Below are 9,107 nucleotides of genomic sequence, written 5' to 3' on the forward strand. Positions count from 1 at the left end.
TCCGGGGGGTTTGGCGGGTGTAACTCTGAGTTGTTGCTATGCATTGATGTGTGTGTTGTAGTGGGTGAGGGTGGGGGTGGGTGTGTCGCGTATGTGTGTCCCCGTAATATTTTTCCTCCCCCTCCCCTGTGTCGTAGGTGCAGTACTCACCGTTGTCTTCTGCGCCGGCGTTCGTGCTCCTGGTAGAGGAGCAGGAAGACAATCGCTGGGAGGATGTGGAGTTTGGGTTCCATGCTGTCCAGATTCCTCGTGGGGTGTATGGAGGTGAGCGTTTTCCATTCTAAATGGCGGTTTCCGCCGTGTTTTTATCGGCGGGGCTACCGCCCCGGAAAAGGTGGCAGATTGGTAGGTTGTGATAGGGTGGGCGGTACATTGACTCTCGCCTGTCTGTTGGTGGTGACCGCCGCGCTGTTTGTTTGTCCCGCCGTGGCGGGCGGTGTGTTGAAGTGGCGGTCTCTGTTGGCGGTTTCCGCCAGGGTCGGAATTCCATTTTTTTTACCACCAGACTGTTGGCGGTTTAGCCGCCGCTTTAACACCGACCGCCAGGGTTGGAATGACCCTCAGAGCCTCTTATGTTTTCTGTAGTTGGCCGGTGGACTCGAGGAGGGCTAAACACCGGAAAAGGCATGACGTATGCATGCCTTCCACTAATGAAAGCAAGCAAATTTAAAAGGCAAGCCCACAAACCAACCAAACTCATGGGCTTGCGGTGGTCGTGGTTACAAGCCCATAGAGAGATTACAGCAGGGGCAGAGTGCTTTGCGCTCGACCCTAACCAACAGGAGGTAGCATGAGTTAGTGCCATACATGGCGGCCCACTGATTTAGTTTAACTTTCTACGGAAACATGTTGAGCTAAACGCATATTTTGTATGTATATAACCAAAAGTAGGTTTTTTAATAAGGATTGTGCTACTTTAGCAGCTCAACATCCTGTGATTCTGTGCAAATTGACCTGTGTCTTAAAGGAAAAAAATTAATGTGTCCTTGTGTAATGTAACTCGTTGTCATGTAAAATGCTGCAATGCTTTGGGGACGAGTTCAATCTATTTAAAACCGCAAAGACATACCATTGAGTTGGATTTATCACCTTCTAAAGACACAGCTAAAACTCATGGACGTGCGCTAAGAAGTCCCACACAAACGTCATTATTACTACTACTGAGCAAACATAAGTGTAAAACAAAACATGCTCCGTATGATAGCTACATGAAACCTTTGTTTGGGAAAACTTATTTAACTTACGTTGCAAACTGCTTTACATTTTAAGTGACTCCGCTAGTCTGATCATTCACTACAGTTTACCCTCATTCAAATTTTTTAAACGCTGACTACAAAAGCTCTTTTCCCTACATAACACATACATTACTTAAAAAAGAAGATGCACGCTGCCTTGCAAGAGCAACAAAAGCACTCAATTAAAAAGTTAAAAATAAGCTAGTCAGGTAGTAAAAAATGTTCAGATGAAAAACAACAAAAGCTTTCAGAACTTATGATAGATAGAATTTGTATAACGTGAGCAGCTGTATTTGTGGCACAAGTATGACATCAGAGGTGACTTAAGGAGGAAGAATCCTTGCAGGCTTTGTTCCTAAAGGGGCCTGCTTGAATATAGTTGGCAATACCTTAGCATGGCTAGAAAGACTGTTATCGTGCTCACAAGTGGCATTTGGATTATTTGCAGACACAAACAAAAGGAGTAAATTAACATAAATCACTATCTCTCTGCCAAATGTGTGTCTGTGTACATATTTGAGATCTTTATTTGCTGTCTCGAACCGAAACGTAAGTATTCTATGTTTTTAAAATATATTAATCCTTCTGCCAAAAATCAAACCCATATAATAAATTGTTTGTAATTCGTAAAGCAATTTTGATTTATTGTAAAAAGTAGCGTGTGGGCGCTTATGTAAGCAACTACTTTATATGCTCCCAAGTTGGATTGCAAAGCATCTGTGTGCACTATGAAGATTTCTTTCTTTCCTTGTAATACTTCCTGTATTACAAGCAAAGAAAGAAATATTTATAAAATGTGTACAGATGCTTCCTGCATCAAAGCTTGGAAGCACACACTACTTTTCACATTAAAAAATCTTCCAGTCACTTAAAGATATGGCTTATCATTAGGAAAAAAAATCAAAAACGCTCACACACGCTATCGTGTTAATCGGAAAACACATGTTTTAAAATTACCACAGTGGAAAATATGGCATTTAACAAGATGAGAAATGAAGGCAAATGACACTTCTCAGTAAAGAGGACCGAGAGCGTTTTCCGAGTTGCACTGCATGTATCATAATGAAAGAGTGAACAGCTCCGCTAAAGTTAAAGTGTCTCGGTGATGAGGAGGTGCAGGCATTTCTCTAAATTATGTGGGCACATCAATGCACTGGATAGTTTGTTAATGCTCCGGAGTAGGCGATGCATGTTCAAACAGGAAAGTAAGCTGACTTAAGTAAGGGTCGCTTTAGTGCGTCATATTGACAAAAAATAAAGTCAAATGACAAGTGTGCAAGAATGCGCAGTTCAGAAAAGTGGTATAACCAGCTAGCAGAAGCTGCGTATCAAACCATCTAGGCGACCTAACTTCATGAGGACAGAGGAGTCAGTCTATATCAGTAGAAAACAAAGTAACACGAGTCCATGAATGACCAGTTAAAAATAATAATAAAGTTGCCACAGTCTAAAAGGTGGCAATACTAGACAAGCGTTTGCAATACAACGGGTGTTGCATTTGCTCGTGTTAGAGCTAATAGTGTTGTAAACTCCTAACCGGACTTTTCTTGCCACATGAACCATGTACGGAAAGCGGAATTAACTGTGTAACAGGATCGATATTATACAAAGCGCTTGACTTTTGCCAAGCGAGATCGAGCTGCGAAAATAGAGAAAAAGTAGTCCACGAACCGGACGGAAAACAGTGAGCCTCGCATGTTTTCTGTACTTGGCCGATGCGCTCGAGGAGGGCTAACCACCGGAAAAGGCATGACGTATGCGTGCCTTTCACTAATGAAATCAAGCTGTTTCTAACAGGCAAGCCCACGAACCAATGACAGACACTGACGTGACGTGGACAGGGCTCTGAGACCTTTTTCATTCCTAAAGCGTCTCGCTTGCGAAACGCATGCGCAATCGCATGCGACGCAGGATCGACCCTAAAAAGGAGGCCATGTACTGTGTTTATACTCAAATACATGCAAAAAGCAAACCCCCCAAAAAAAAAAGCTGTTGCTATATGAACTTCCAGTAGGCTCTGCAGTAATAATCTACATTCAAGAGACGGGTTTCTCGTATAATGTGCAAATGTTGTTTTCCTCTCTGCTCAGGTTCTGATTGGCAGGGGCTGTGACGCTTGATGCGTGAGACGTAGAGGGAAGACAGGTAGTTAAAGCTGTGGAACATAATAGATGTATTTCCATTTTTCTTTTAAACAAAATAGAGGTATATTCAAAAAACATTTGAGAAGAGGCTGGTGACTGACAACCTGTTCGTATCTACTGTTCTGGAATATTTGTGGGAAGTATATTTTCAAAAGGCATGAACACTTTAGTAAGTCATGCAAGGAAAAGCGGACTCTTTCAGTATGCATGCATATGGAAAGTTGGAGGCTTTCAGAGTCAAAACATCTCAAAATCACTTTACGGCACAGTGCATCTCAAACGTGGCATTGAAAGCAATTGTAGTGAAACAGCATTGCACGGATTTTCAATGTGTTTCTATCATTCGTCTATCATTGAATCCGTCTCTATTTAAGAATGTCATAGTAGGTATCTACATAACTTCTGAAAAAAACAAATTGTAATAAAAAATTGAACTTTTCAAAGATTTACGTTTGAAAGTTTGTAAGACAGGCTTTTCGCTGCCCTTGTACACTACACGAAACATTTTTAATTTCAAAACTGACCTTTGTCTTCTGTCGTGAATGTTTTTTGTGAATTGCAACATGGCTGCCTTTGGTAGTTAAGCGCATCTAGTGAACTATTGATTCTCCCACTCCTCCACCTCCCTCCAACCCTCCCCCCTCCTACTTAAGATTATCTTGTATGTAAATAACTCTCACACAGACTATCGGGAACTATAGAGAAAGCAGTTTGTATACATTTTTCTGTGCTTATTCATAACAATAACATTAAAAGCAATAACAATTCCTTATAAATTTTAATGGACTTGTACTATGTTTCTCAGGATCTCAGTAAATTGACTACTTTATGATAACCATTTGTCTATATGTCAGTGAGGTTAATTGAGATTTTCCGAGCCTTGGTGTCAGAAAGGTTAGATTTTATTAAAGTCAAGGAGGCGAGTAATATGCTTTCTTTTCATGCTTTATTTAAACAGCAGCCAAGAACTACAAATCCCAGAATCCCTTGGAAAAAAAAACTACAAAATGCATCACAATGATGCCAACCAATCACACTACGAGCCCCATAATAACTATCTTGACTGAGAGCACCACCAAGCCCTCTTTTCTTGCGAAAGTCAGTCAATGGAGTAACTTGAAAACAGCCATAATAAACCATAGAGAGTCAAAAAGGCAGAGAGGAAGTCCTTGCAGAAGGCCTAAGGAAAGGATAAACCACTGTAGATCCGGATGAGTCCAGTGAAGGTCCAGAATGAGGAGCCGATGAAAGGCGGTCAGCGAGAAGCTGTGTTGCTGGTTGCGGTTGAGGCAACTGGAAACAAAGAACAGGGAGGGTTAGAAGGGGAGGGATAATACTCGCCTCCTTGTCTTTAATAAAATCTAGCCTTTCTGAGACCAAGGCTAGGAAAATCTCAATTTTATTACAAGACAGGAGGCTCATACTATGCTTATTCAAAGCACTGAAATAACCGTTTGCAAAGGATGATCAACAGGCTTACAATAGAAGGTTCTAAGGCCCATATTTATACTTTTTGACGCTAAACTGCGCTAACGCAGTTTAGCGTCAAAAAGTTTTGCGCCGTCTAACGCCATTCTGAAGCGCCATGCGGGCGCCGTATTTATGGAATGGCGTTAGACGGCGCAAGCAGACCGGCGCTGCCTGGTTTGCGTGGGAAAAAACCACGTAGACCAGACAGCGCCGGCGTAGGGGGAAAATGGCGCATGGGCGTCTTAAAATGGGGCAAGTCAGGTTACGTCGAAAAAATCGTCTTAACCCGACTTGCGCCATTTATTTTCGACGCCCATCCCCCATCAACATGACTCCTATCATTGTAAAGATAGGAGTCATGCCCCCTTGCCCAATGGCCATGCCCAGGGGACTTCTGTCCCCTGGGCATGGTCATTGGGCATAGTGGCATGTAGGGGGGCACAAATCAGGCCCCCCTATGCCACAAAAAATTATTAAAAAAAAAAAAAAAAAAAAACTTACCTGAACTTACCTGGGGTGGGTCCCTCCAGCCTTGGGTGTCCTCCTGGGGTGGCCAAGGGTGGCAGGGGGGGTCCCTGGGGGCAGGGAAGGGCACTCTGGGCTCATTTTGAGCCCACTTGTCCCTTAACGCCATGCCTGACCCAGGCGTTAAAAAGCGGCGCAAATGCGCCGTTTTTAGCCACGCCCGGGCGTCACTTTTGCCCGGGAGTATAAATACCACGTAAAGGCCTGGGAGTCATTTTTTAGACGGGAACGCCTCCCTTGCATATCATTAACGCAAGGAAGGGGTTCACGCTAAAAAATGACGCACATTCCGGGAACTTTGGCGCTATTCGCCTCTAACGCCATAGTATAAATATGGCGTTAGTTTGCGTTAGTTTTGCGTCGAAATTGCGTCAAAAAAAACGACGCAATTTCGGCGCAAACGGAGTATAAATATGCCCCTAAATGTACTAACGTTCGACCAATCTGCAGATCTAAGGATATCATGCAAACTAGCACCAGACCAAAAGGCACGGGAAGATGTGGCACCTCTAACGGAATGGGCGCCATAAACATTGGTAGGGACCCCAGCCAAAGACATCAGCCACTTTACCCAACGGGCCACAGTGGGAGATGAGACAGGAAATCAGCAATTGAGACGAGGAAAGACTCCTGAGATCTGCAGTTCGTGAAACTTAAGTTTTTAGGCAATTACCAACACACAATTTGGGTTGAGAGGGAAAAAAAGAGATAAAGCACTGAGGACAAGTTGGTCTTGGTACGTCTGGATACATTGAAACACACTCCTAGAGCAGAAAGATGAAAGGAGGAAACATCTAGAACCTTGACATCAGAAACACGTTTTATAGACACAAGACAGAGGAGCATAGTGAGTTTAGGAGACAAATGTTTAAGGATAGTTCAGAGTTATCGGGCCAAGAAATAAGAAGATGAAGGAGGAAGTTCACATCCCACAACGAATTGTATTGGGGGGCTGGAGGTTTGGAAAAAATGTATTCCTTTTAGAAGGCGACAAACTAAGGGGTGTTCTCCTACAGGTCTACCGTCAACTCTGACGTGTTCTGAAGAGATTGCAGACCTATAGGTATTGACGGTACGGTAAGCCTTGCCTTGAGAAGCTAGGGAGGCTAGGAAATTTACAATTAAGGTAACGTCTGCTGAAACGGGATAGGAATTCCTGTCCATGCACCAGCTACACCATACCGACCAGGCGGAATGGTAGACTCTTGAAGAACCTGGAGCCAAGGATTGTTGGATGAATTGGAAAGCCTGTTCCGAAATTCCTGGGGTTCTCCAGGAAGCCCCGAAATCCTCCAGGCTATGAGATACAGGGAACCTTGTAATACGAGATCGTGGGGAAGACCCTGGGGGTTTAGAAGAAGATCGGGGAAGGGAGAGATCAGGACTGGAAGATCCGAAGAGAGTTCTAAGAGGGTCGGATACCAAGGTTGAGATTGCCAGAACGGGGTGACTAGGGCTAGAGAAGAACATTGTCGGCGAACATGAGCTAGGACCCGAGCAATAAAGAGGAAGGGGGGGAAGGCATATAGAAGGGAAGGAGGCCACGCTTGATGAAAAGCGTTGGTAGCCAAGGCCAAAGGATCTGGTCTCCAACTGAAGAAGTTCGGAAGTTGGGAATTGAGCCTTGAGGCAAAGAGGTCTATGGTCATTGAACCGAAGATAGAAGAAAGAAGATTGAATATGGAAGGATGAAGCTGCCAATCGCTTGAATCCTGGGAGTGTCTAGAGACCCGGGAGATTGCCCGGGAGGTATTCCGCCCTGTCTGAAATGTTTTTGTGCAGATAAAATTCCCAGAGACTCTTGGCCAAGAGAGCCAATGGTTTGGATCTTGTTCCGCCCAGACGATTGATGTGTGTTACGGCAGATAGGTTGTCCATCCAGAGAAGAATGGAGCATTTTACCCTGTCTTTTGTAAAGGTAAACAAGAAAATCCCTCCTGGCGGAAGGGAAGGGTAATTGCAATTGAAGTGCAGTCAAGCGTGAAGGGAATTGCACTTGAAGTGCAGTCGAGCATGAAGGAACACACTGTGAGCTGACTCTTCTCTTGTAAACACACCACAATCAAGCAGAGTGTGTAGAATTAATGAGCGGTGAAGGAAGCAATGAAACGTGAAAAGAGGAACTGAACACGCTGAGTGAAGCCGAGCGTGTCATTAGAAGAGCGGTGAGGGAAAAAATGCCTCAGGCACGGCTGTCAGAACGCTGAATTGAACGTTCTGACAGCTGGCCTAATGCAAGAAAGGAGGCACGAGCCCGCATAAATTAAGATATTAAGTAAAAGGGTAACAACAGTGCCCACCTAGAATTTACAGCAAAAACCATTAAATACACATATAAATTGATAAAAGTACTTTTCAATAGAAATGAATAATAGGCGAGCAGGGTACTTATCTTGACTGCTAGCAGCAAGAAAAGAGGGCTTGGTGCTCTCAGTCAAGATAGTTATTATGGGGCTCATAGTGTGATTGGTTGGCCCCATTGTGATGCATTTTCTAGTTTTTTCCCAGGGATTCTGGGATTTGTAGTTCTTGGCTGCTGTTTAAATAAAGCATGAAAAGAAAGCAAGCATAATATGATCCTCAGGTCTTGTAATAAAATCCTTACCTGTTACTCCTTTTGGAGAAACAGAACATGATGATAGGAGTAGGATGAGAATATGATTATGCTCCTCGATCCAGAGGTGTCTAAGAACCACCTTAGGGTCTTCTATCTGATTTCACTGACGATCTTAAACTAGAAGTAAACAGCAGGTAAATAAAAAAATTAGGGAAAGTGCTAGTTTGAGATTCTGTAGCAATTATCCAAACCAGTAGTTTAAAACATCTTGTAAATAGAGAGCAGTGCATAGTGCCATTGGAGCCTCACCAAAAGTGACCCTGTTGTTGCTAGGGGCTCCTAAATATGTCCCTACGCATAGTGTCTCATCATGTTTTTTACACTAATGTGGCCCCCAACTTTACAAAGTCGCACAATGCATGCATTGCACCACTTTTTTTGCACTACATTATGCACGGAGAATTAGTGCATAACCTCTTGACTGCATTGACATATCCAAAGAAAATAGCTATTGTGAAATGTAGTGCACATAAGAAAGTGACCGATAAGATAGGGCAAGGTAATGTCCTTGCGGACCGCGTAGCACGTGAGACTGCGATGCAGCGAAGTACTACTTCTATGTATGTAGTGAGTCATAAGCTGAACGTTGGCATAATGCTAGACAAGATGTATTAGATATACAGAAATCTGCTTCTGTGAAAGAATGTGAGCAATGGTCTGAAGAAGGAGAATTGGATGATGAGGGCTGTTGGCGGAATAAGCAGACGAATAAATGGAAATTGCCTATAGCTTTTGTACAACCTATGGTTCAGATGGCACATGGGCTGGCACATGTTGGAGCTTCAACAATAACGAAGTTGCTTACGCAAGTTTGGGAGCATCCAGAAATTTCCAGTGCAGCTAAGAGAGTAGTACAGTCTTGTTTGATCTGTTTACAATACAATCCTGGAAAAGGGACAGGAACTCCTGCGGGAGGGTTTGCTACACCAACTGCACCTTTCGAAGTTCTACAAATGGATTATATTCAGCTTGAACTCTGCAATAATTTAAAGTATGTATTGTTGGTGGTATGTGCCTTCAGTAAATGGATAGAGGCGTACCCCACAAAGGATAATACTGCCATTAGCACGGCGAAGGTGCTTTTGAAAGAATCTTTCCCTAGGTTTGGTGTTTGCA

The 9,107-nt window shown here is 43.5% G+C and overlaps 1 non-coding gene across 1 annotated transcript; it reads left to right on the plus strand.

The window, feature by feature from the left end:
• The first annotated feature begins 7,951 nt into the window (after positions 1–7,951).
• On the plus strand, positions 7,952–8,090 carry LOC138262569 (U8 small nucleolar RNA). Its single transcript, XR_011199270.1, has one exon. It is a non-coding gene; the product is annotated as a U8 small nucleolar RNA (small nucleolar RNA).
• Positions 8,091–9,107: the final 1,017 nt, after the last annotated feature.

This window comes from Pleurodeles waltl, chromosome 10, assembly GCF_031143425.1.
Source record: "Pleurodeles waltl isolate 20211129_DDA chromosome 10, aPleWal1.hap1.20221129, whole genome shotgun sequence".
Taxonomy (NCBI): Eukaryota; Metazoa; Chordata; class Amphibia; order Caudata; family Salamandridae; genus Pleurodeles; species Pleurodeles waltl.